Raw genomic sequence first — 8,610 nt, forward strand, 5'->3', positions numbered from 1 at the left:
TAAACCCCAAGTGGGTTTTTCACAAGAGATTTAATATGTTTTGCCATTATAAAGAACATTGACAAGGTGATTGATTACAAGTCTTTGTAGAATAAATTTGGAGGGTGTTTGGATAAACTTATAAGCTAGTTAAAATGGCTTACTGGTTTGACTACGTATTTGCCAAACACCAAATGTGTTGATAAGGAAAAACAACCACAACAACATACCGAGTGTAATCACACAAGTGAAACATGGGGAGGATAGGATGTACGCAAACCTTATCCTTACTTTTGTGGGTAGAGAGGTTGTTTCCAATATACTCCAACAGTGTTAATAAGCAAAATATCAGCCAAAATTGACAAGTTAATTAGCACATAAGCTCCTTAATTTGACCAATTCTTTTATTGTTTTATCCTTAATATTTTTTATAATCTCCTAAATACATTTTCCACAACAAACTCTTAACTCTCTCACCATTACATTTTTGTCATTTTTTTTTCATGTAAAGATTCTTTTAAATTTACAGTTCTTATAATAATTTAAAGGATGTTTTAGTAATTTCAGCATAACAAGTGTCTATGAGTACAACCAAATAACCAATTAGTTATTTCTTATTTAAAAAATTTATTCAAACACATAATGTTTATTTATAAAACTATTTCCGGCACCTAAAAGTTTTTTTAGCACTTGATACTTTTTGGGCAATTTTAATTAGCTAAACCAAACAAACTCTTACCTTTGCAATGAATTTCTATATTATTTCGAACAAGGCACGGAAGGCAATCCTCCATGCAAATATGACAGCCATGACTTTTCTTACCCATCAACATTTTGTCTTTCATGTCAATATACCTAGTTAAATTTGATGAGTTTTGTCTTCCTTTTTACAAATTATTCTCTTTTGGACTCATGAAATTTATACAATTTAATTTATATAGAAATTTTAAGTGTTAATACCTAAAGTTTCCCTTGAGCTATTCATACATTGCAAGTTTAATATTTAAATTATAGTGTATTATTATGACTCTCCTAAACTATAACATTTTCTATCTAAGTCTCTTGATAGTGTGTGTCAAGAAAGTCAGCCAAAAAGACTAGGGAAAATTATCTCTTATGTCTATTTTTGAAAATATTTACGCCACGTAGCCCATACTTGAGTTTTTTTTACCCGATTTAGCTCATATTTGTGTATCAACACCTTTTGTACACAATTATGCACTTTATACAAGGTTGATACAGTATGTATAATGCTTTTCTCCCACGTATAATATTGTATACAGGCATAATAATTTTCAAAAGTTGTATAAGAGAGTATCATATGGAGTAGCATTCTACATTCATTTTATAAAATTAATGGTTCTTATTTTTTTCTCTCTTATTTTTCTTCTTCTTCAAATATCTGCATCCTTTACCAATAACTAGTCTCTATCGACATGCATTGCCACGTCATCTTCTGTACCGTGTATGTTATTTTAAATTTGTTAAGCGAGAAAGACAAGAAGGAGGAGGTTATACAAACATGTTATCTCGCCAAATAAAACTCGATCATCACCTTAAGCTCATTACCAAACCAATCTTTACATCTCCCCTGAAAATAAAGTCAATCCTAACGTATATTTACATGACAAATATTTTCTAACCTACTAACACTATGTACATGACTGCATAACTAATGAATATAAAAAGTATAGCTCATGGGATTTGTTGATTACTTGATTAACCACAGTTAATTATCAATTCAAAATTTTTAGGTTTGCAATCAACAGAAAGAGTCCCTTTATAGAAGCATCGCGGTACCAGACATTTTGGACTTCGAATCAAGTTACAATAGGTTGTTTCCCGGGTGGATTCGAATCAAACTCCAAACATCAAAGTGTCACGACCCAATTTGGCTAAGTAGTGTGGGCACTTACCTTTTCCACCTCGATAAGCGAACCCTCAACCCAACAATAATAAAGGCATAAATAATTAAATCAATTAAGCGGAAGAGAATAATTCACGTTAATCTTACGATAATGACATGTGGAAATAACAAGAATAAGAAATACACCTGTGTCCGGTCTAATCCATACATGAAACATCTAATGAAATATACAAGTTCGGAATATAATAATACATCATGTCCGTCTATGTCTCAAAATGGAAAAAAGAGGGACATAAAATAAGAATAGTCTCTAAGGCACGAACGTCTCGTGCTCACCCCCGGAAACTCGAAGCCGACCGATAGCGACTATCGCCCACGGAGACGAAGGTACCCAACTCCGAACTCGCATTTATACAAGAATACAACAAGTCACAGTGTCAAGATAAAACACAATCAGTGTAGATATCATCTGCCCACTAAGTATACTAACATAATTTCGACAATAAAGTAGATCTACAGAGCAAATCAACAAGTATAAGTCAAACACAATCAAAACCAAGACCAATATCACTGTCAAGCATCTAAACCCAAGTGCCAAGTCTCAATATATCCAATCCGAATCCAATAAAAACTAAATCACCGATCATCACCATATGTTTATAATGCAACGCAATGCAATGCAATAATGTATGTATGCAATGCAATGCTTATGCTATGCAATGTTGTGTACACACGTACTCTAGATCAAGTATCGCATCGACGGGTCAAACCCAAGACACTGCGAAGTCTAAGTGCTACCCGTCCCCGATCTTTGCCCAACAAATGTATACTCCGACCTTTTCCCGAGGAGAATTTTCATCAGCACCACCCTGGGGGACCCGCGGAGTCCATGTACTCACTCAATCCATGATTCCGAGTCGGATATCGGACTCTCACGTCACTCTTATAAAAAATCGAGCGAAACTCATCACGGTGTTTCATCAAGTACCAACAATGTATCAACAAGATATCAAAGGAAGACGAGAATTTACGCAATGTATGTGTCAACATCAATAATCGATCAATATCACAAGCATCAACACGGGTACGCCAACAATATCGTGAAAGACTACACAAGTCGATGAACTCTATCCTCATATCAACATCAACAACAGGTACTACAATATCACAATAAAGACGTGAACAACAGCTCCCAATAGCTACTATCAATCATGTAGCATCAAGCCAATCACAATAGAACAAATCAAGTCACAACACAATCTGGGGCGTGCTAGCCCCAATCACACATAACTGGCCCAACCTAAGGCAATATCCAACCCATCTTCATACTGTATAAGCTATATTGCCTCCGACAATATCATCTAAATATATGCTTCACTATACGAAGTTTACTATGGCAAGCCATAACCTACACCGGATGGCCGAACAAAAAACACCAACAATCACTCTTTCACTTTCCCCTTCCGTCGAGCTCCTCAAGATCAAAAAAGTCTAAAGATATTATCGAAATCTAGATTAGAATCACAAGATCGATACCTATATTGCTATCATTCAATTTAGGTCAAAACTAACCTCAGAATTAAATGAGGCCCACAAGGTCAAAACCGGAAAATTCGGGAGTAAAATATCAAATTAAGCACTAAGTTGATCAAAAAACTCCAAAACTAATTGCTAAATTAACCTGGATCCACCCAATTTTGAATTTCAAGTAAAACCCCAATTTTGGGTACAAACCCTAACTCTTATATTCAAGAATTCAACAATAATAATGGGAGATATATGATTAATAACCTTGTATACATCATAATCTAGCATAAACCCAATCAATTTCATCATTTATAAGCCTAGATAGAAAATCCATAAAAACCCACTTTTAGTCTTTCATTACTAAGGGACTAACAAGGAAGGAAGAATTCTAAGATGATTAGGAACAATGAAATAAAGTTAAAGAAGGTTAGAGTAATCCTACCACCAAGAATCTTTAACAATAATCCTCAAGAACGGTTCCCAAGAAAGCTCAATTTGTTAAGTATTAAATGGCTTTTAATACTTCAATTAATGAACTAACTACCCGTCACCCGCTTCCGCGACACTAATACCGCTCCAATGGCGAAAGTTACCTGCCATAACGGCTATACCCAAATGGCAAGGACCTCTCCAATGCAATAGGTGGTGATCGCTTCAATAAAAATTCGCCGCCGCCAAACGGCACCAAACACCAGAAACTTCCTAAGTTTTCACACTTCAATTAAAAATTTTGACCAATTCTCGAGGCCATCTGCTCACAAACCACATACACAGACACGTATAAAAATACGCTACGAACGCGCTCGTGGGCCTCGGCACTCTCAAATGGGGCCTCGTCGATCGAGTCAATCCTCGATCGCTCAATTCCAACTTCCCAACCCGAGTCCCAAAATGATCCGAGTGCATTGGAAACCGAACTCGTATATACACACAAGTTCTAAAACGACCATCCGAACCTCCCTGGACCGATGAATTTTTGAAAGGTCCGTTTACCCAAAAGTTAAGTTTCCGAGTTAATTTCTTTTCGCTTAAAATTTCACAAAAAGTCGCCCGAATCAAACGGGACACCGAAGCGTATCAACGGTCCCTTCGGGGTCAAAAGTGAGCTAACTAAGCTCTCGTAGTGGCGAAAGCTACAGAAATACTATAACGACCAACGGGTCGTTACATCGTATACCGATTAAAACCATTGCTCGCCCTGAGCGGTTAAGGAAAAGTGTAAATACCGAATTAGCGAACTACTAGGGGATACCTGACATATGCATGTCGACTCGCTCCCAAGTTGCCTCCCCTCAACGACGACGTCATCGCACCTTCGGCGACCCTCTTCGACCTCAACTTCCGAACCTACCTATCCAAAATCACAATGTACCCTCTTCATAGGGCAAATTCCTCATCAAGTAATATTGAATCCCAACAAAAAATGTAGGTACCATCAAAGATGGTACTTCTTCAGCATCGAAATATGAAAAACCGGATGAACTCCCGCTAAGGCTGGCGCAATGCCAACTTATAAGCTATATCGCCCCCACGGTCCACAATCTTAAATGGGCCAATATACCTGGGGCTCAACTTCGCCCTTCCCGAACCTCATAACACCCTTCACAAGAAACCTTCAATAGAACCTAATCACCAACAACAAACTCTAAATCTCTGACCTTCCGCCCGCATACATTCGTCGACTCTAAGTCGCCAAAAGCTCGTCGAATAACTCTCACTTATCAAGAGAGAATCTTTCACCGTATTTGTCCCCCAAGGTCGAACCTCGAACCCATCAAACTGTACCAACCGAGATCTATACCTCCTACCATATAAAGCCTTTAAAAGGCGTCACGCCAATACCGAACGATAACAATCGGTTGTACGCAACCTCGGGCCAACGGTGAAGCTGCTGGTCCCGTTGATCGCCAAAATCAATAACACGCGCTCAACATGTCCTCGAGCACTTGAATGGTCCGCTCCGCACCAGCTTACTCCGTCTGTAGATGAAAACTCGTATCGAGATCCAATCGGCACCTAACTCCTGCGAAAAGCCTCCGTAATCGGTGCTGAAGATAAGACTCGATCGTATACAACAAAAATAAAACCCTACGCAATCTCATAATATCCCGAATGTAGAACTTGGCTAACCCTCCGCGTATGAAACCTCGAATGAACAAAGGAGCGACTTAGTCAACCGATCAACTATCACCCAAATAATCAACCTCATTGTGGTCTTGAAGACTCACAACAAAATCCATGGCAATCGTCTCCCACTTTTACTCGGGAATGGGTATCATCTGAAGCACACCGCCGGGTCACTGGTGCTCATACTGTAACGACCCATTTCGTCATTACTATGAATTTCAAAATATTCGTGGCGTTGACTCCTTGAGACGTACTTGGTCCATCTTGCATTTCTGAAATTCGTTAACTTAATCGAAAAATCGTACGAGTTGCGTGTAAAGAAATCGGATTTGGGCCACCTAGGTCCAGTTGTGCCACTACATCGCCATTCACGCCTCCCCAGCGGTGGCACAACAACTGTTTTGCAGAGCGGTGTAGTCGATTTCCTCAAGGACCGCCCCAGCGGCGCCCTGGTCGTAGAAGCGGTGCCGTTGAAATGGTGCCATTGAAGCGGCTTCTCAGACCGCAACAGCAGTGACGCATAGTAAAACTCCCTATTTATGTGTCATTTCGGGATTTGACCTCATTTTCCAAAACCCTAAAGAGTCCAGCCGCTTGCGGAGCATGTATGGAGCCAAAAATGATATTTTCTTGGAAAAGGTAATCCTTCTAACTTCATCCATTCATTCTCCCCATTAGTGATTCTTATTTAAAATTTCTTATCTAGAAACCACAAAATGGGTATCATAACTTCCTAAACTTAAAGAGATCATTGGTTAGTTGTTCTTAATATAGATTTCATTGAATTATTCCCTTTTATTCATCACCCTAGAATGGTTACCAACTTAGTTTCTCATTTCCTTACGAGTTTATAAGTGGGTCTCTTCCATAAATCTTGAAATGGATATCTCAAAGATTAGCTTAAAAATGGTAACTTTACCTAGCTAATGGCTTAAAATAGTTGACCTTATTCATGGAAGGAGGTTGATAAATCACCTAGTGTTGTTATGAATGAAATCTAGAGGTAGGCTAAGTTTCCAATTTACCTTATCAATTCGAAGTCTTTTATAAGAGTTCTAACGGTGATTCCTATTTTGGGTCTCATGACGGTATCGAGATCCTTCATGAGGATTACGACGTGGTGAACTAATTGAAGGATCAACGGATGCTCGTGGCACCCACTGGGCCTTGAGGTAGGTTACAGCTTTCCTTTCGGTAGACTCCTGTTAGTTTCCTATATTTATTTATTAGAAGGAACGGAGAATGCATGTGTAGGAATTGGAGACTTGGGATGGAATCATAGGATGGTATTGTTGTGCGATTTGTATGTTCAGGCTTGTGGCCTGTAGATTCCCTAGGATTCCTGAATTGGTTTTCCTTGAGTGTCAGTGGATTTTATGCTACTTGAAAGTAGTGGGTGGTACCAATTTTTCTATGTCTCACGATGAGAATTCCCGTAATATGCAATTAATTGTGCTATGCCATTAATTGTGAATCTAATTGATAAGTGGGCGGATAAAATGTACCAACGATTGTGAATTAGTTCTAGACTGAAGGTGAATTTACTTATACTAAGCTAATAGGCTAATAAAGGGAGAGTGGTAATAATGTATTGTGACTTGATTGATGTTATTGTATTGTCTTTGACGCCACGTGTCGTTATAGTGGTATGGAACCGTTGTTACATTCGATTGTGATATGGTGGTACCTTACTTTGATGTTGATATGAGGATATATTTCTGTATGACTTGTGTAGTTGTTGATGATATTGTTGGTGTACCCATGTTGGTACTTATGATATTGAGCTAATTAACGTGTTGACACACGTATTTCGCCATATTCTCATTATTCATGATATCTTGTTGAAATCGTTGGTACTTGGTGAAACATTGTAATAGCTTGGCTCGGTTTTTAAATAAGAGGATGTAGAGTCCGATATCACGATGTTAGTCACGAGAAATCGTGAATTGAGTGAGTGCACGGACTTTCGGGTCCCCTGGCGCATGTTGAGAACCCCGTGGGCAAAAAACCGGGTCTCGTACGTACGGTGGGTAAAGATGGGGACGAGTGGCACTTAGACTTCGCGAGTCACCTTGGGTTGTGCTATCGAGATGTCGATATTTCTCAGGAGCACATATGTGCACAACATTTACATGGCATTGCATTGCGTTCATACATTGTTAAATACGTATCGCGTCGACTTACCGAGATGATTTGGTGTTTTTACTTGTGATGTTGGATTCGGATTGGACCCATTGGAACTTGGCTTAACTGGGCTTAGATGTTCAACTTAGGCGATGACGTGTACCTGATTACGATTATGGTTGTCCTATACCTGTTAATTATCTCTTAGATCATTCGCAGGAGCAATTATATATTTGGCTTATAAAAGGATGTAGGATAAGGAATACCTTAATGATAAGTAGACTCCTAAATTAAGAACAAATGGTATAATGGTATATCTAGCGTGAAACTGTTGAGGGATTGATTAGTGGCTATTATAGAAGAGTTATTTTTAATAGTCTTGATGTTAAACGATTGGTTAATAAATGTATTGTATTGATCTAGCTTGCTTATCCTGCGTATTTGTGAATTCTTTTACTGGTATGTGTTTCTAACCATTGTCGGCCTATGTTGCTTACTCAGTACGTGTTGATTGTATTGATGCTACTTTTGCTACACCCCTTTTGAGGTGTAGAGTTGTTACACCTCATGGTTTTATACTTTGTGATTCGTCGTGTGTCAGTGGTTCTAGTTTTGGATACGGGGATTACCAAGGTTAAATGAGATTAGATAAGTTCATCTTCTAGTTATAAAGGGTTAAGTTCATGTTTAGCAGGTATTGGAAGGATTAAAGGTTGAACAAATCGACGAGACTATGTTCGGGGAAAAATGGGTTTTACGGTTAGATATACGGACCATATAATTTTTGCGGACCGTATATACGTGGCTCCCTCAACGAAATTGATTCCGGTAAGGGGGTGAACCACTAGTCATAATTTACGGTCCAATTATACGGTCTAAATAATTTTAGCTGTCCGTAAAAGTGAAAACCGTAAATTCGGCCTGCATAGATTTTTTTTAAGTTATACACTCGAATTTGGCTCAAGCTTTATTTCATTTTCAACATT

Source organism: Lycium ferocissimum, chromosome 5 (genome assembly GCF_029784015.1).
Source record: "Lycium ferocissimum isolate CSIRO_LF1 chromosome 5, AGI_CSIRO_Lferr_CH_V1, whole genome shotgun sequence".
In the NCBI taxonomy this organism is placed as follows: Eukaryota; Viridiplantae; Streptophyta; class Magnoliopsida; order Solanales; family Solanaceae; genus Lycium; species Lycium ferocissimum.